The following is a 19,823-nucleotide window of genomic DNA, read 5'->3' on the forward strand; positions in this document are numbered from 1 at the left end:
CTTTCTGACAAGCTGTCCTCCGCCCCCCCCTGCTGTGACACCACAGACAGCGGACTACATTATCTGAGCTTCTTGTGCTGTTACCTGCAAAACGTTCAGTCTACAAACTGGTGCACAATTCTGTTACATGAGATGGCGGGGAGGCCGGGCTGCGCTGCATGTTGACCAAGCCTCCACATGATCTAGACTCATGTGAACTGTTGCTCTGTGTTGTCCCCATCCTCCCTGGCCGCGAGACAAGTGCTGAGCTCACGTCTAAACTGTTGGGCCATTCATTAGGTGTTGCGATATGTACCTATCTGCTGCCCACATGTGCGATGCGTCAGTGGCTTCCGCCCCAGAGCTTGCTGGGCAACACTCACCCCATCCACTGCTTTGTTTGTGAATACTTCTTTCTCACATCCGTTACACCAAACAGGCACATTAGACACTTTGGGCAAACACTGGTTGTCCCTCTGCTTTGATGGTATTCTACTGCATTATCCTTATAGCAGCAGTTAGTTTAAAGCTGTGATCGTTTGCTTTAGATCGGAGCCTGGGTCTTTTCTGCTTTCCCCTCCCTCTGCGCCCCAGCTATCAACCATGTAGAGTTATAACTCCCCGGAAACGGGACTCTAGGGCCCTACTGATTTGCTGACAACTATGAATCCTACCAACATCGTTACATGGAATGTGCGTGGCCAGCACGCAGGTATTCCATATATTCATACCTTAGAAGACATTCGATCCACATAGCGATTTTACAGGAAACGCATCTTGCACAGCTAGAAATTCCCAGGCTGCGGCAGCGCTGGCGAGGGCAGCTATTTGTGACAAATTTCTCTTCCTATGCCAGAGGGCCTCTTATTTGGGTCAGACCAGCTGAAGAATGTGAAGTTGATGCTGAGGGGCGCTATGTGCTTGTGCATGGACGCTTGAGTGGTCGGGCGCCATTCTTGTGGTCAGTCTATGTGCTGAATGCAGATCAAGCCTCTTTCCTCCATAAGCTATCCGGCCCCCTTTCCCGATGGAGCAATCTTCCTTGGTTGCTGGATGGTGATTTCAACAATGTACTAGATCACCACCTAAATAGTTCCTTCCCACTGCCGCCTACTGCGCCTACGATGACCGCCATGCATGCACTGCGGGAATGGCTCCAGCACTGACAGCTGCTGGATCCATGGCACCAGCGCAAAGTTGAAACGAGGGTCTACTCGTTTTATTCAGCTCCACGTCGGTTACACGTGCGTCTTGACTTTGTACAACTAACGTGAACTCCGCGGTGCTGCGGACTGACTACTTAGGACGCACTCATTCTGATCATAATCCCTTGCTCCTACAGCTGGGATGGGATACATCTCCTCCTGTCATCCCTACATGGGGACTACGCCCTGAGCTGCTGGAAGATGTCGCGCTTAAGGCGTCATTAGATGTAGCGATCCCAGAGTACTTTGAACACAATGCCGGTACCGCATCGTCAGGTTTTGTTGAATGGAAGGCATTTAAGGTCTTCATAAGAGGGCAATGAAACATGCGTAATTCCATCGAACGTGACCTAATCCGAGTGGAGAAATCCTTGCTAACACATGAACAAAGTGCCATTCAACATCCCCATGGACTCGTGGGCTGGCGTCCGCCCAAGCGGAATGTGTCACTAGTAGAGAGATTGCAATGCCTTTCCTATGCGGGTCCCTCAGCCCGCACACACGCTGCAGCTGATCAGTCGGGCAGGCTGTTGGCTTGGCTGATCCGCCAAGTACAAGACCGTGCCCCTATAATGGAAATGCGCTCGGTGACAGGTGATATGCTCTACAACCCAAATGAGATACATACCGATCTCACTCACTATTACACTGCCCTATATCGCTCCTCAGGAACAGTGAGATCAACAGACTATGATAAGTTTTTCTACCTAACTCCTTTGCCCTGTTTGACAGACACACAACGGGAGGAGCTAGATGCGCCCTTGACCCTTCCGGAGATACAAAAAAGTATCCGCACTCTGGCTGTCAGTAAAACCCCAGGCCCTGACGGCCTTCCATCAGAGTTCTATAAATCATTTTCCTCAGTGCCTGCGCCTTTTCCAGCTCTACGAAGAGGCACTGGAGACAGCGACCCTTCCTGCGTCACAGTGAGAGGCGCTACTGGTGTCCCTTCCTAAGCCTGGCAAGGATCCAACAGAACTGGGCTCCTATAGGCCACTGGCGATGCTCAATACAGACTATAAAATTCTGGCCAAGATTCTGGCGATGTGACTGGCACCTCTGGTGCCACATTTGATTCACCCCTACCAGAACAGCTTTGTGCAGCTCGCAGCACCTCCCTGAATATCATGTGCTTATTTAGGGTCATGCGATACCTGACGCAGGACTGGCCTTGGGCAGGCTGCCTGGTACTTGACCTGGAAAAAGCCTTTGATTCCTTGGAATGTCCCTATTTGTTTGAGGTGCTGTGGCGATTCAGTCTGGGCTCCTACTTCCTGCGACTGGCGAAACTGTTATATTCCCACCCTTAGCTTAGGGTTAATACTAACCTGGCCATTTCTGACCCATTCAAAGTGGGTTGAGGAACTCGACAGTGCTGTCCCCTCTACCCGCTATTGTTTTCCCTTGCAATGGAACCTCTCGCAGTTGAGCTCCGTTGGAGGGGGAGGCCTGGAGTATCCCACTGGGTGACAGTCTACATATTATTTCTCTATATGTGGGTGATCTTCTTTTGTACCTTAGGGATATTGACGATGTCCCTGTCAGAATTGCAGACATACTGCAAACATTCACCACACTCTCCGGGCTGCAGGTTAACTGGGCAAAATCATTCTTGTTCCCCTTCAGCCCTGATCTGCCAAACCTGGACCTTCGCCTTTCCGGGATACTCATTCACTGGCAACCCAGGACGTTCCTAAATCTGGGCATCAACATATTCCACATGGAAGTGGATCGCCACGATGAAAACCTCAAGCGGGCGGTGACCTCTATCCGATCTCAGATTAATTTCTGGCAAACGTTACTACTCTCAGTGATGGGCAGAATTGTGCTCCTGGAGATGGTGATTCTCCCTCGCTTGCTATATTACTTCTCTAACTTGCCCTACTATGTTCCAGCTTGATTCTTTAGGGAGCTGGAAGCCAAAATCAGGGAGTTTATATGGAACAAGGGTCATTGTAGAGTGGCGTTGAAGAAACTGTTCTCGCCTCTGGATCGGGGCGGCATGGCGGTGCCCAATATGGAGCAGTACAACCTGCTTCACAGCTCCAGTGGGTGGCGCGGTGGCTTTCTGGTCACAAGCTGTCCGACACGGTGACAAAAACACCACCCTAGGCAATGCCCGAGATATTACATCTCTTTCACCGCCTTGCAAAGCCAAAGACACTGGAGGCACTCCTGGTGGGTGTAGCTCACCGCTGCTAACATAGAAGCATGCGCCTAACAGACGCAATACTTCCCTATGCGCTAGCCTTCTCACTGCTGGGCTCGCTCCGAGGCGCAAGGCTCACAGGTGACACTGAGCTGGAGCCCTGGCATGCAGCTGAGTTGCATACACTGGGAGACCTAAACAGCAAGGGAACGTTAATCCCATTTGCTACACTAGCGGCAGAGGCAGGCCTTGCAATAGGGCAGTTTCTGTTATTCTGTTATACAACTCCTTGATAGCAGCATTATCACAACACTGGGGAAACACACCAAATGAGCCACCAACACCCTTATTGCTACAATATATACAGGTTATGGGACAGGGCAGGCACTTTGTATGATGGTTTACAGATGCACTCCTAATACACACAGTTCACACCTGTGCTGCGCTGCATACTAACTGGGAAGGTGATTTGGCCTGGCCCTGTCTAGACAAAGAGTGGGCCATAGCACTGTCAAGCCACACTAACATTCCACGCAACGCTAGATTTCACCTTATCCAGTTCTATGTCTTCCACAGGACTTACCTCACATCGGCTAAACTAAATAAATATTTCCACTGGGTGGACGTTGCCTGCCCCCGATATGCACTGGTGGGGGCAGATTTACTCCATATGTTATGGTCCTGTCCCTCCTTAAACACTTACTGGCGCTGCGTATCAACGCAGCTATCGGAGTGCACAGCACAACCGCTGCTGTCCACATTGGAAGTCTGTATTCTGGGTCTTTTCCCCAAACCTAAAAAGTATAAAGCCTCAATGAGATTCCTAGACCTTTGTCTCTTAGTGGCCAAGCGCCTAATTACCAGGAGATGGAAAGCCGTGGAGTCTACGTCAACACTAGCGTGAGAGAAATCTTTGTGGTGTGGGCGAAAGCTGGAGGAGTGGCGCTGCGGAGGGAGGACAATTTGGGCATACGTAAATACCCTCTGGCTGCCAGCTGGGATGCGATGCTGGATAAGCTGTGAGAGCTAGACAAGGGAGCTGCTGTGGCTTCAGATACACAGTTGGTGACTGGGTAAGCGGCTTTCACGCAGGACAAACTTGCTATGTCTCCAGTGAAGCGCTTGCCTCATTTGCACCCCCCTCAGGATGATTGAGACCCCAGTGGATCGATTGGGAGAAAAACCCTTGTGGTTGCACACTGTGGGATCTAGATGGGTGGAGTAGACAAAATTATGGGACCGGAGGTGGAAGGGGGGGGGGAGGGGTTGTTTGATACGGACTCCAAGTTGTTAACTGTTCTTATGGTTGTATTGTTTTACTTACTATTAATGCTGAATCTTCACATCTAGACGGGGCTAAGTGAAACTGCTGTTCATTGAAGGGACATCTCAAGACAACTTGAAACTTGGTGCGACGAGTACCCCAGATTGGGGATTGTGTAATAAATCCTAGGCTTGACGCAGCCCCCTCTTGTATTAGATATAGTTTATAGACACCAATTGCAGATATGTAAATTGCCAGTTAATGCACTTGACATCCACAAATATATGCTACGAGTACTATTTCCAGCATCCCCTAATACAGCCTATGCTTGTACAATGTGTATGTTTTATATGCCTGTGATGCAATGATAAATACGAAAATAACAATAAAAAGATTCAAGCAAAACACTCAGTGTGGGGGGTTCAGGGTCATGGTTGTTCCAACACTTTAAAAAAAAAATTCTTCCCTTGTGTGATCCGACTCTACATGATAGTGCCCAAGACCTACACCCTACCATTACACTAGGAAACATGCCTCGCTGATCTCCTGGAATATTTGGGGCCTTAATAACCACCATAATGCATGAACAGTGCTCACGTACTTGGATAGACATGCCATAGCTATTGCATTATTACAGGAAACACATCTGCTCCTAGAGATACACACAATTTTGCTTGGAAATGGGGGCCACATAGATTCTTATCCTCCTGCAGCACGTATTCCCAAGAAGTTGATACACACACACATAGGGGGTCATTACAACCCTGTCGGACAGTGTTAAAGCTGCGGTAATACCGCAATCAGTCCGGCGGACAAAAAAAGGGAATCATGACCCTGACGGAAACCGCCAACAAAGACAGCCACTTTAACACACCGACCGCCACGGCGGTGCAAACAAGCAGCGCGGCGATCACCGCCAATAGACAGGCGGAAGACAATGTACCGCCCACAGTATTACAACCCGCCAATCCGCCACCTTTTCCGGGGCAGATTCACCGTGGATAAAAACACGGCGGAAACAGCTTTTGCTATGGGAAAACGCTCACCTGAACACATCCCACGAGGAACGACGACTCCATGGAGCCGGAACTCCAAATACTCCCTGCCCTTGTGTTTCTGCTCCTCTACGACCAACAGCTAAGTAGGCGCCGAAGACAACGGTGAGTACTGCACCTACGACACGGGGGAGGGGGGAGGCAAAAGTTAGGGGGACACCCACCAAACACCCCCAACCCCACCCTCGCATATTACAACATACACACCAATGCATTAAAAAAAATCACATGAACAACCCACAATCCCCCCGGAAGAATGAAAAGACAATGCGAAATTCGGTCAAACCTTGTAATGTGGCAATATACATGTCATACAAAAATATTCAGATATATCTTTGAAAATCAGTCATAAATATATACAATACGAGAAGTGGTGCAGATATGTAAATTACAATGTCCGTGCACCAACAGTCCAAAAATGCATGGTCGAGGCACACAAAGGATACCTGACCAAAATCGGAGAGAACACTGCCGGGGCATCAGATTGAAATACTACAGGCACCTCAGGGGGAAGGGAAGGGGGGGCACCTCAACCGGATGACTGCAAAGCCAGATCCACGACGGGGCTCCATGCCCATTGATGTATCCTGGGGGGTGCAAAGCCACAGTCTCACAAGTCTCTACAGAGGGTGGCTTGCCTACTGTGCCATCCTGGGGAGTGCAAAGTCACAGTCTCACAAGTCTCTACAGTGGGTGGCTTGCCCACTGTGCCATCCTGGGGAGTGCAAAGCCACAGTCTCACAAGTCTCTACAGTGGGTGGCTTGCCCACTGTGCCATCCTGGGGAGTGCAAAGCCATAGTCTCTCAAGTAGATGCAGGTCTCTACTGGTACTGGGGGGGACTGGTACCCAGACCGGATGAGTCTCCCTGTGAAAGTTCCTGTCCTGTCACTGTCCCAGCTGCACATGGGATAAGGATGCCTGATGTGGCCGGCCATTCATTCCTACCCGGTGCTTGCCCTGTTCAGAGGTGCTTTGCCATGGCGGTCTTTGCCCTGTTCAGCGGTGCTTTGCCATGGCGATCTTTGCCCTGTTCAGCGGTGCCTTGCCATGGCGGTTCTGGACTGTTCAGCGGTGCCTTGACATGGCGGTTCTGGACTGTTCAGCGGTGCCTTGCCATGGCGGTCTTTGCCCTGTTCAGCGGTGCCTTGACATGGCGGTTCTGGACTGTTCAGCGGTGCCTTGCCATGGCAGTCTTTGCCCTGTTCAGCGGTGCTTTGCCATGGCGGTCTTTGCCCTGTTCAGCGGTGCTTTGCCATGGCGGTCTTTGCCCTGTTCAGCGGTGCCTTGACATGGCGGTTCTGGACTGTTAAGCGGTGCCTTGCCATGGCGGTCTTTGCCCTGTTCAGCGGTGCTTTGCCATGGCGGTCTTTGCCCTGTTCAGCGGTGCTTTGCCATGGCGGTCTTCACCCTGTTCAGCGGTGCCTTGCCATGGCGGTCTTTGCCCTGTTCAGCGATGCTTTGCCATGGCGGTCTTTGCCCTGTTCAGCTGTGCCTTGCCATGGCGGTCTTTGCCCTGTTCAGCAGTGCTTTGCCATGGCGGTCTTTGCCCTGTTCAGCGGTGCCTTGCCATGGCGGTCTTTGCCCTGTTCAGCGGTGCGTTGACATGGCGGTTCTGGACTGTTCAGCGGTGCCTTGCCATGGCGGTCCTTGCCCTGTTCAGCAGTGCTGTGACATGGCGGTTCTGATACGGACATTGGTGTGTGGCATGGCGTTCTCTACACTGGGCATTGGTGTGTGGCATGACGTTCTCTACACTGGGCATTGGTGTGTGGCATGACGTTCCATCATTGCCCAGCGGGCTGTGGCAGCTGGGGCCCTCCAGGGCACTGACTCCGGCGGTGGTCTCCTGACCAGTGACGATACTTGGGCCCTCCTGGGCACTGACTCCGGCGGTGGCGGTGGTCTCCTGACCAGTGACGATACTTGGGCCCTCCTGGGCTGTGACTCCGGCGGTGGTTTCCTGACCAGTGACAATACTTGGGCCCTCCTGGGCTGTGACTCCGGCGGTGGTCTCCTGACCAGTGATGATACTTGGGCCCTCCTGGGCTGTGACTCCGACGGTGGTTTCCTGACCAGTGACGATACTCGGGCCCTCCTGGGCTGTGACTCCGGCGGTGGTCTCCTGACCAGTGACGATACTCGGGCCCTCCTGGGCTGTGACTCCGGCGATGGTCTCCGGACCAGTGACAATACTCGGGCCCTCCTGGGCTGTGACTCCGGCGGTGGTCTCCGGACCAGTGACGATACTCGGGCCCTCCTGGGCTGTGACTCCGGCGGTGGCCTCCGGACCAGTGACGATACTTGTGCCCTCCTGGGCTGTGACTCCGGCGGTGGTCTCCGGACCAGTGACGATACTCGGGCCCTCCTGGGCTGTAACTCAGGCGGTGGTCTCTGGACCAGTGACGGCGGTGCTGGCAGTTGTGTGTCGACCGCCAGAAATGATGGCGCATTTCTCCGCCGTGACACTCACAACAGGCTGGGCAGACTTCCTCAGGCCCTTCCCCACCTTTAGTGGACTCACAGCTGACTCTCCAATCCCCCTGGAACCCATGTCAGTTGTTTTCCCACCAGGAGTCTTAACACGGTCCCGTCGTCCACTCTCCAATTTCAGAGCCTTTACAGGGGGTGGGCTGCCAGTGCCTTGGCTCCGGGTCCTACTGCCTGCCCTGGTGGCCGGTGCACTCCACAAACCTTGAACAGGCACCTCTGGTATTGGAGGCTTTTTGGCTGAGGTGCTATGACGGGACTGATGAATTGGAGGGGGTGGGGTGGGGGCAAAAAGGTCAACGTTACAGAGGGACAGTTTCTGACGAACACTGGGATGGGTAGCTGGAGGGGGTCTGGGAGTGGAGGAAGAGGAGGTGGTTGTAGGAGGTGTCACTTTAGGTGTTTTGGGTGCAGGTGCAGGTACTGGAGGCTGTCGTGAGGTGGATGGATGTTGGGTGAGTGATTGCCGGTGTTTGTGTATTTTGGGAGGGGGCATCACAGACACACTGGGAGAGGACACAGGGGACGTGTAAATGGCAGTGGGGGTGGTGAGTGCAGGTGAGCGGCGTGTGGTGCTGGGTGTCCTTGTGCGATTCATGGTGCCTGTAGATGTGGTGCATGCAGGTGTGTGTGTAGACGAGACTGGGAGGGAGGAGGGAGAAGAGGAGGAGGGGGACACAGTGGAGGCAGTGGATGTTGCTGTGTCTGTACGTGGGTGAGGTTTGCGTGAGTGCCTGTGGTGTGTGTGGTGCCTATGTTTGCTTGAGCTACTTGTGTGTGTTGACTTGTGTGCATGCTGGTCTGTAGGTGTGCTTGGGATGGGCTGGGATACAGGAGATTGGGTCTGGGTGGAGGAAGTTGGAGGGGGGAGGCTAGACACAGGGACAATGGCTGCCATCAGTGCTGAGGCCAGAGATTGCAGGGTTCGCTGAAGGACAGCCTGACCAGAATGAATGCCCTCCAGGAATGCATTACCCTGTTGCAACTCTCGTTCTACACCCTGGATGGCATTCACAATGGTAGACTGCCCAACAGTGAGTGACCTGAGGAGGTCAATGGCCTCCTCACTGAGGGCAGCAGGGGTGACTGGGGCAGGGCCTGAGGTGCCTGGGGTGAAGGTGATGCCCACCCTCCTGGGTGAGCGGGCACTGGGCGAACGCTGAGGGGCTGCTGGGAGGGCAGTGCTGGTAGGGGAGGTGGCGGCTGTACCTGTTTAGGTGGGGGGCACAGATGGTGCCGCCACCACAAGGGAGCCCCCATCGGCGGATGAGTCCGTGTCGCTGCTTGGTGATCCGGTGGCCGACGTGAAGCTCCCCTCGCCCTCCGTCCCACTGGTGCATTCAGAGTCTGTGGTGTGGCCCTCCATGGCCATGTGGGATGCAGCTCCCTCGTGCTCCTCCGAGGCCCTCTGGATGCATGATGGTCAAGACTTGCTCCTCCCATGTTGTTAGTTGTGGGGGAGGAGGTGGGGGTCCGCCGCCAGTCCGCTGTACCGCGATGTTGTGCCTGGAGACCGTTGAACGCACCTTCCCCCGTAGGTCGTTCCACCTCTTCCTGATGTCCTCCCTATTTCTTGGGTGCTGTCCCACAGCGTTGACACTGTCCACTATTCTGCGCCATAGCTCCATCTTCCTGGCTATTGATGTGTGCTGTACCTGTGAGCCAAATAGCTGTGGCTCTACCCGTATGATTTCCTCCACCATGACCCTGAGCTCCTCCTCGGAGAAGCGGGGGTGTCTTTGGCGTGACATGGGGTGGTGTAGGTGATGTGTGGGGTGGTATATGTGGTGATGAGTGTGGTGAGTGTAGTGGTGTGTGGTGTTTTGTGCGTGGATGTTGTGTGGGTGATGGTGTTGTGTGCCTCTGTGTGATGGAGTTGTCTATTCTGTGCTCTCTCTCTGGCCTTCTTTCTGCATTTTTTGTCATAGGGGTTTGTGGGTGATGTAGGTGTGTGTTTTATATTGTGTTGGGTGTGTGGGAGTGGTGTTTGTATGTGTATCAGGTGTGTGTATTTGTAATTGTCCAATGTGGCGGTGTTTTGGAGATGTGTGTGTATTTTGAGCGAGGCGGTGTGTACCGCCAATGGAATAGCGCGGTTGAAAGACCGCCGCGTGGATTCGTGGGTCGTAATAGCATGGGCGTGTTTCTGTTGGCATGGAGGTGGAGGATTTGTTTCCGCCAGTTTATCACTGACCTTTGGTGAGGCGGTGTTGTGTGGGTGTCTGATTTCGGCAGATTCAAAGATGTGGGTCATAATAGCTGTGGCGGTATTCCGCGGCCGCGGCGGTGTATTGGCGGTCTTCTGCACGGCAGTAAGCGCATTTTACCGCCAATGTTGTAATGACCCCCATAGACTTTCAATTACACCACAAACATGTTGAGGCAGACGGCAGATACCAAGTCTTAATAGGCATTCATGAGAACACACGGCTGACCTAGATAAACGTTTATGCACCTAATGTAGACACCACCCAGTTCTCTCCAGATATCCTACTCATCCTGCGGCACTCAAGGGTTGACACCATACTATGTGGTGGAGACTTTAACCTGGTTCTGAATCCAGAACTTGACTGTACTGGTACGCAACATTTTCTTAACCCACATTCTGTAAACATGTTGGTGAACACTATGAATCTTTTAGAGCTTCGAGATCTCTGCCACCAGACACATCCCTCTCTAAGGGAGTTCACATACTACTCTTTGCCCCATGACTCCTTCTCCAGACTGGATTATTGGCTGTCCACGATGGACCTGAAGGATTTGCCACAAACATCACTCTCCTGTCCTGCACCTTATACAATCATTCTCCAGTCCAACTGCAGCCATTGTTCCCTGGCTCCTGACTGATCAGACCTCGCAGGCTTTTACCCGAAGAACCCCTCCACGGCCCGGTATTCTGTCAAACTGTGCAGTCATAATGAAATATTTTTGCTGGAACAAGGGCACAGTGGAGAAATACACCACACTGTGGGAGGTCTTTAAGGCTCACATCTGAGCAGTAACAATAGATAACATGCAGGGATTCTCAGATATATCTAGGTAGCTGACATGCCTAGAACAGAATTTTAAGCATCTGGAAGGACCTACGACAACTACCCCACAACACCAGATTCTTAAAAAGTGGTACCAGCTCCTTTGGGAATTCAAAGATCCAGAAGATAAAGAGGTGCATTATTTGGCCAGGAATGCACTACCTTGGTAGTATGGCGAGAGGTATAGGCAGGGCAAAACCCTGTTCTGGCTCTTACGACGTGATAGATCACAGGCCAATATACATACACTCATATCCCAGGCTGGCGCACCCTTTTTAGACATTGAAGACCTAATGGCCGAGTTTTAGTCCTATTACATGCGCCTGTATGTAACACGATTAGCTGACTCTGCTGACAATATTCCAACGTACCTAGATGAAGTGGCTTTAGTTTGGTTAGATGGCTGCTACCAGCAGTTCTTAAGTCATCCTATCTCAGCAGAGGAGATAGCAGCAACTATCAATATGCTTCAAGGGAGAAAAGACTTGGATGGCCTGACGATGGACTTTCACAAAGTTTCTAAGAATATCCTAGCTCACCGCTTCCTGGAAATATACTCAGAAGCACTTTCCGACGGGGAGCTCCCATCACTACGCAAAGCGTGATCTCTGTCATCCCCAAGCCTGGTAGGGGCACTACTCGCTTCACTTCCTATGGACCAATATTGTTACCTAATAGTGATAATAGGATCCTTGCCAAGGTGATTGAAAAAAAGACCATCCCTGTTATTCAACAAGATTGTCTTACCCATGTAGGCTGGCTTTGTGCCTCATGGGTCTACATCAGTCAACCTGCACAGTAGTTGCTGTGTTTCATCAACTGAGCCGAGAGCTCAGGACCACAGCAGTCTTATTAGATGCCACAAAGGCTCTTAAGTCTTTGGAATGGATGAGCTCGACTTTTCTCTGGGAAATTTTACAACGGTATGGATTTCCAATGGGATTGTCAGCACTCATTCAACAGCTCTATGCTCATCCCACCTTGAGAGTCACAGTTAATGAGCTAATATGCATGTCCTTTCTGATATCTTTTATTCATTTTTTTTAATTAGTTGGAATAGACAACATCAATAATGGCAATAAGAAGAAGGTTGCAGTAGGTACATTCATACATGATAATGAGACAAATGTGGTGCACGTCTACAGTATAGATCAAGCTGCTCACGCCAAGGCGAGGCTTCAGTTGCTCATGCAGTGACGGTCTTAGCACGTTGTGGGGAGTTCCTACTCAGCCACCTCCAGTACCTCGGGGAGGGGTGCTCTTAGTTGCACCACGGGCAGGAGCCCCCCCCCCCCCATCATGAAGGCAGAGGCAAAACGGAAGAGCGGCTCAGGGCAGGGGCAACGTTTGGCAGGGGCGTGTCATCAAGAGGCTTGGGGGAGGAGGCGTTGAAGGTGCATTTTAGCCGACCCTCTTCCAGACCTTTTTGCCCCCCTCCAGGAACTCAGGCCATCCTGTCGTGTTTGTCAGTTCTTCATGTTGCAGCAGATATGTAGAATGAGAGGCGGGGTGCTGGGAGGGGGACCACCTTGCGTAGCTTGATCTGTGCATTCTGTGGCGCATTGCAATGCTTTCTTTGTTTGTGTGTTTGGGTACAGCTGGGGGTTGGTGAGTACCCCAGCATACCGCCTTGTTTGTTTTGTGGAAAATGCTTATTTGTGTACGTTGTTCCTTGGCTGCCACTGGGGGTTGGTGAGTACCCCCTGCGTGCCGACGTTCGTCATGTTTAGTCCGTGTTGTAATGGACCATCTTTTTGTTGCATGTGCAAGTGGCGGCGCAGGTGGTTGCAGTTAACCACACAGACCCTCACACTGAGAGGTAAGGGTTCTATTCCAGATGTGTCAGAAGAGGTTTACCTCCTTTAAATATTTTCAACTTCAAATCTTTAAGGTTCATACTGAAAGCTGATCTCACCCGTTTTGCATCTCGTAAGTGCAGTCACCAGTGGCGCAAAGGTTAAATTCTCCGACCTTTCCACTGGGAATTGGAGTTGCGGTTCGGTGCCCCTTTGGTTATCCCCGACTGAATGCATTACTTTGTTCTTGGGAGGAGGGGGGTGGCTGGGCAACTTTTCTAGCGTGAGGGAAGGAGGTGTGGCTTTAAAAGGGAAGGGCCAGGCCTTGGAACTAAGGAACCTGGTTCATGTCTCTGCAACTGCACAACACGCTGCAATGCCATTATCACAGCGTATGGCGATAATGTTCGTTCATTAATTTACAGCAATTATAGCACCAGGGTTGCAGATTCAATCCCAGTACGGGTCATTGCGTTTTTGTGAAAAAAAGGGGAGGTTCTCAGCTCATTAGTGCAATCGCTCTGCAGGACAGCAATGGTTAAGTCTCAGACCGTTACACAGAGGGTGGAGGTTTTGCATCTACATGTCCCTGTGTATTGGTGGTTCTACCTCTATTTTGCTATGAATACTCACCAATGGCATACCAGTTGTGGTCCCAGACCCTTACGCGGGACGTGACGGGTTCTAGGCTGTGTGTCTGTGTGGTTCCTTTCCCTAATTTGATCTTATTCATCCGTGTGCTCATGTAGCGGTTTCACATGATCTTCACGTGTGTTCATGAAGTCCTAGTCGTCTAATGACTAAAGCAGTGGCCTCCTAAGCTAGGGATTGCGGGTTCAAGTGCCATTGTGTGTGCTGGAAGTTAATCTGATTCTCACCAGCACTGGTAAGGGTTAGCAGGTCGTCTTTTCGTTTCAATACCGCTGACTCCCTCAACTGTGGTATAGTAGCTTAAGGGTAGGACTGGGCCACCCGAGAGTGGGTGAGTCTGTGGGGAGGCCTAGTTGTTCCAGTAGCTCAAAACAAAAAGTGTGCATGTTCTAATGTTTCCTCTCTTTCTCTGTTTTGACTTCGTTCGTGACCGGGATAGTAACGCTATCTTGCAGTTCTCGGTGTTCACCATACAACATGGCCCCAAAGCGAGCATGATCTGCGACGGACGACGCATGACTCAGGCAGAATTTTGCTCTCTCAGTGAACTCTGGAAGATAGTCAAGACCCATGGGGTAGACTGGCCCCTGCCGAAACTAACAGAAGGTCCGGTAAAGGATCAACAACTAGTGGGAGTCGCCCCCCTACCGAAGCAGCAGAGAAAGGTCCCAGCAGGCTACAGAGATGCCACTCCAGAACCTAGGACGGCTTCAATCAGCATGCAACTAAAGGCCACCTCTGCTGTCCAGGGTGAGTACGTAGGACATCCCCCTGGTCCCTGTTCCAGAATCCAGGCTCCATACGGTCCAGTGGTTTGCACCAGCAGGGGGACAGTGAGTCACCTGACCAGTTACCCTGTAGCCCAGGGCAAGGGCGCACCACACGCAGGTGCGGCGCCCAGGTTTTCACAACCTCACAGGGGTGCGGCCACCGACAAGCACTCTATGGCGGTCCAGGGCACAATAGTGGTCTCCTCTGGGATATCCAACATGCAGGTCGGGCAGACAGGAAGCACCCAGACTCTGGATCAGACAAATTTTCTGGTTGGGCAGGATGGCACTGTGGTGCAGGTGTGGGCCCAACCATCGAAAGTTACCCCCCGGGGACAGGAATCTCAGGGCAGTCCCCACTATTGTTCAGTCCAGTGTTTGGCTCCACGGCCCCCACCCTGGCCCCCTTCTGTGGCGATTGCCTGGCACGTGCCAGCAGAACCCAAAGAAAAGATATATGAGTGAATATGTCAATGTTTGTGACCTAATTAACGTGGCTGTGGTTCGAGAAAAAGGCGAGAACTAGAAAAGAGGGGGAGCACGGGGCAAAGAAGGTTTGGGTGAAGTGGTCCCTGAAGAATTGGGTGAGAGGGTTGTCAATCTATGCAGTGGTCAAGACCGAAAAGTACCCAACAGTGGCCCCACAATTGTTTGCATACATGATTCTAATTCATAGTACAGCCTCCGAGATTCAGGGTTCTGCATGGCTCCAGTATGATATCAAATTTAGGCAGATGAAAGCGGTCAAACCAGAAATGGCATGGGACCAAAGGGAGATTAACTTTTGGCACTCAGAATTCTCCATGTCCCCTTATGTGGCAAAATCAGCACAATCCTTTCAGTCAGATAAAAGTTCTGGGGACAAAAAAACGTGCTTGCTGGCAATATAACAAGAAGGAATGCAGCAGGGTGACCACCTGCAAATATAAACATCACTGCTCCTTTTGCAGGACCCAGGGAAACCCTGAAAGCAAGTGCTTCAAAAAGCACGGAAAACCAAAAGAGCCACTGCCCACCAAAAACAAGTATCACCGATCAAGCTAGCAAGCTCCCCACGCCCATTCGTCTCCATGTCCTAACTCATCTCCTTGGCAGGTATAAGAATTCTCGAGATGCCCACGTGCTATATCATGGTTTCAAAGATGGATTCCTCATCCCTTCATCTGCAACCTCTACCCCGGTTCCCCCCAAGAATCACCTGTCAGAGCTACGGCAGCCTGATGTTGCGGATGACAAAATCATCAAGGAGGTACGGGCAGGAAGGGTGGATGACCCCTTTCTGTCATCCCCATCCGGGGACTTAGGCCCTCATTAGGACCTTGGCGGCAAATGCCGCCTACTGCCACGGCGACGACCGTCGCCATGGCTACCGACCGTCCATGCCATTATGACCGTAGACGGAATTCCGCCAGAAGGCTGATGGAATTCCGTCTACGGTCATGGCGGTGGATGGTGGTAAGGTGGCGCTGCTGCCAGCAGCAGCGCCACGCCAGAAAAACACTGCATACCATATCATGTCCCATGATAAGGCCTGGCAGTGTTTTATTGGTGGACGCTGCTGCTGGCAGCAGCGCTGCGTCTCCTGCCGGAGGACCCCCTGCAAGCAGGTAAGTCAGGTTCTCCAACAGGAGAGGGGGTGGGGGTGTTGTGTATGTGTATGGGGGTGTGTGTGACTGTGTGTGAATGCATGCATGCGTGTGTAATGCGTGTGTGCATGAGTGGGTGTGAGTGTACGTGCATTTTGTGTAATGAGATTGCGTGTGTGCCTGGATGTATGTTCGTGGGTGTTGCTGTGAGTGTGTATGTATGTATGTATGAATGCGTGGGTGAATGTGTGTATGCGTGTATGGATGTGTATGTATGTGTGTAAATGTGGGGGGGGGGTCAGGAGGGGGAAGGGCTCTGGTGAGGGGGCAGAGGAGACCCCAATCAGTGCCAGGGAAGGAATTCCCTGGCACTGATAGTGCCTACCACCATGGTTTCAATGGCGGTACAGACACCACTGAAACCATGGCGGTGGGCGGGGTCAAAATGCCATGGGCGGCCTAGTGACGGCTGCCGGGCTCGAGACTGTAGTCTCCTGCCCAGCGGTCGGTGGGTTGTCTTGGCGGATTGGCTTTGGCCAAACCATCAATGTCATAATAGTGGAGGTATGTACCGCCAGCCTGTTGGCGGTAATACCTCCACTATACCACCGACCGCCGGGGTCATAATGACCCCCCCTAGTCTGCTCCCCACTCGGGCTGGTCACAAAGAAATAGCCTCTTAAATTCTGTCTAATGTCTAATTCACAATCTGTCCTTCCCAACGGGATCATCTGTGAATGATGGGCTGGCCCAAGATATGTGCACTGTGCCTTACACCACTTTCAGTGAGGCCCAACTCAAACTGCAGAAGTTGGGAAAAGGGGTCTTTATGGCCAAGTCCGACATTGAGTCAGCGTTCTGACTCCTACCAGTACACCCAGATGACACTCACTTATTTTTAGGGTCAATTTTTTATAGACCTTTGCATTCTAATGGGGTGCTCCATTGCATGCTCCGTGTATGAGACATTTGGTAGGTTCTTGGAATGGACGGTGAAGGATGTGGTAGCCATGGATGGGTTGGTGCACTATTTGGATGGCTTCTTGTTTATGGGTCCGTCAGGTTCTTCAGTGTGCGAGAAGGCCCTACTGGGCTTCCAACAGCTGGTTCAGATCCTGGGGGTGCCATTGGCAGCAGACAAGACAGAGGGCACCTCAAAATGTATCACCTTTTTGGGAATTTAAATTGATTCAGTGGCTGGGGTGTGTAGGCTCCCAAAGGATAACGTCCTGACATTCAAGGCATCTATTGAGGCTTGTCTCGCAGTCAGGAAGGAGACCTTGTGTCAGTTGCAGGTACTGGTGGGGCAGTTGAATTTTGCCTTGAGGGTGATACCTGTAGAGAGAGTCTTTTCCAAGAACATCGCCAGGGCTATGCCGGGCCTGCAGGCCAAACATTACCACACCAGACTGGCGTCCAAGTTCAGGGAGGACTTGCTCACTTCACAGGGCTTCTTAGACAACTTCAATGGCACCATTTTATGGCAGCAGCCATCGCGGTCCAGCTGTGAATTGGCTCTGTTCACAGATGCAGCTGGCAGTGTGGGGTTTGGGGCACTTTTTGGCATGAAGTGGTGCATGAAGCATTGGCCAGGGGAATGGGTAGCTTAAGGGCTTCCTTGCAATGCTACCTTCCTGGAACTGTTTCCCATCATAGTAGCCCTGCAGATATGGGAGGCCCCCTTGGCCAACAGAAGGATTGTGTTTTAGTCTGACAGCATGTCGGCTTTCATGGCTATAAACAATCAGACTGCGAAATGCCCCTTGGCGCTACATCTGCTTAAGGTCCTTATTCGCAGCTGTCTGGCACATACACCCTCATTACAACCCTGGCGGTCGGTGATAAAGTGGCGGTAATACTGCTAACAGGCTAGCGGTAAAAAAAAATGAAATTACGACCATGGCGGAAACCGCCAACACAGACAGCCACTTTAACACTCCGACCGCCACGGCGGTAGCAACAAATACCGTGGCGGTCACCACCAACAGACATGCGGAACACAATGTACTGCCCACACTATTACAAGGCACCAATCCGCTAGCTTTTCTGGGGCGGTATCAATGCCATCAAAAGCACGGCGGAAACTGTTTGGAAGGGAAACCACTCACCTCACGACACTCAACAAAGAACCAGGACCGCATGGAGCCTGAACTACAGGTCCTGCACATGTTGCTGTATTTCTTAATACACCACGAAGTGTAAAGAAGGTGGCGGCAGCGACGACCACGGTGATTACTGCACCTAGCACACAGGGGAGGGGAGGAGGGAAAAGAGAGTGACACACACACGCAAAACGCAACACCCCACCCACAACAACACACACATATATCCAATAACATCACAGATACACCCCATCACCCCCTGGAAGAACACAAGGAGAAAACGAAATGAGTTTAACTAGTGTAATATTCGAACAATCAGATAGCCCAAGAGAACCGTAAATAATCAGTATACACAAATATTTACAGCAAATACACAAGTCCGTACACTGTACCATTAAATGTCCGTGGACCAGTGGTCCCAAAAAGCATGGGCGAAGCGCACACATGACACCTGCCTCAAAACAGAGAGAACACTGCAGGGGCATCAGGTCGGAAAAAAAACAGGCACCTCAGGGGAAGGGGAGGGGGGGCACTTCAGCCGAATGATGGTACGATGCCACTGCTCCTCAAGAGGGCTCCATGCCCACTGCCTGGTCCTGGGGAGTGCAAAGCCACAGTCTCTCAAGTCTCTCAAGTGGGTGGGTTGCCCACTGCTTGGTCCTGGGGAGTGCAAAGCCACAGTCTCTCAAGTCTTTCAAGTGGGTTCACTGCCCACTGCTAGGTCCTGGGGAGGTCAAAGCCACAGTCTCTCAAGTAGGTGGGTTGCCCACTGCTTGGTCCTGGGGAGTTCAAAGCCACAGTCTCTCAAGTCTCTCAAGTGGGTTCACTGCCCACTGCTTGGTCCTGGGGAGTTCAAAGCCACAGCCTCTCAAGTCTCTCAAGTGGGTTCACTGCCCACTGCTTGGTCCTGGGGTGTTCAAAGCCACAGTCTCTCAAGTGGGTTCCCTGCCCGCTTTGTCCTGGGGAGTTCAAAGCCACAGTCTCTCAAGTGGGTGGTTTGCCCACTGCTTGGTCCTGGGGAGTGCAAAGACACAGTCTCTCAAGTCTCTCAAGTGGGTGGGTTTCCCACTGCTTGGTCCTGGGGAGTGCAAAGCCACAGTCTCTCAAGTCTCTCAAGTGGGTGGGTTGCCCACTGCCTGGTCCTGGGGAGTGCAAAGCCACAGTCTCTCAAGTGGGTGGCGTCTTCCACTGGTTCTGGAGGGGGCATTGTGCCCAGAGTGCTTCATCCTGCCAAGGACTGTGTTAGTGGATGCTTTTCTCCACTGGTTCTGGAGGGGGCTTTGTGCCCAGAGTTCTTCATCCTGCCAAGGACTGTTAGTGGATGCTTTTCTCCACTGGTTCTGGGGGGGGCTTTGTGCCCAGTGATGCTGCTCCTGGGGTGTGGCTCGCTGACTTCATCTCACCTGTGTGTCATAGCCACGCAATGTACCCGGAACAGGTAGCATGATACTCCATGTAGGCAGACCCACACTCCATACTGCATCGACTTAGGCTGCCAATTGCTGGTTCATGCCAGTGCTGGAGATGGTGTCTCAAGTGGCGTGTCCAGGGTCCAGGACTTCACCTGCAGACTCTGACGGCTGCACACTGGAGATGGGGCTGACGTCCGACAGAATGGCATCGGCTGTGCACGTGGCGGTGCTGATGGTGGTGCAGGCGGCGGTTGCTGCGGCGGAGATGCTGCCGTTGCAGGCCGTGGTGCAAGTGACTGTTGGGGTGGATGGAGACACTATACCGTCTCCGGC

The sequence above is a fragment of the Pleurodeles waltl genome, chromosome 3_1, assembly GCF_031143425.1.
Source record: "Pleurodeles waltl isolate 20211129_DDA chromosome 3_1, aPleWal1.hap1.20221129, whole genome shotgun sequence".
Classification (NCBI taxonomy): Eukaryota; Metazoa; Chordata; class Amphibia; order Caudata; family Salamandridae; genus Pleurodeles; species Pleurodeles waltl.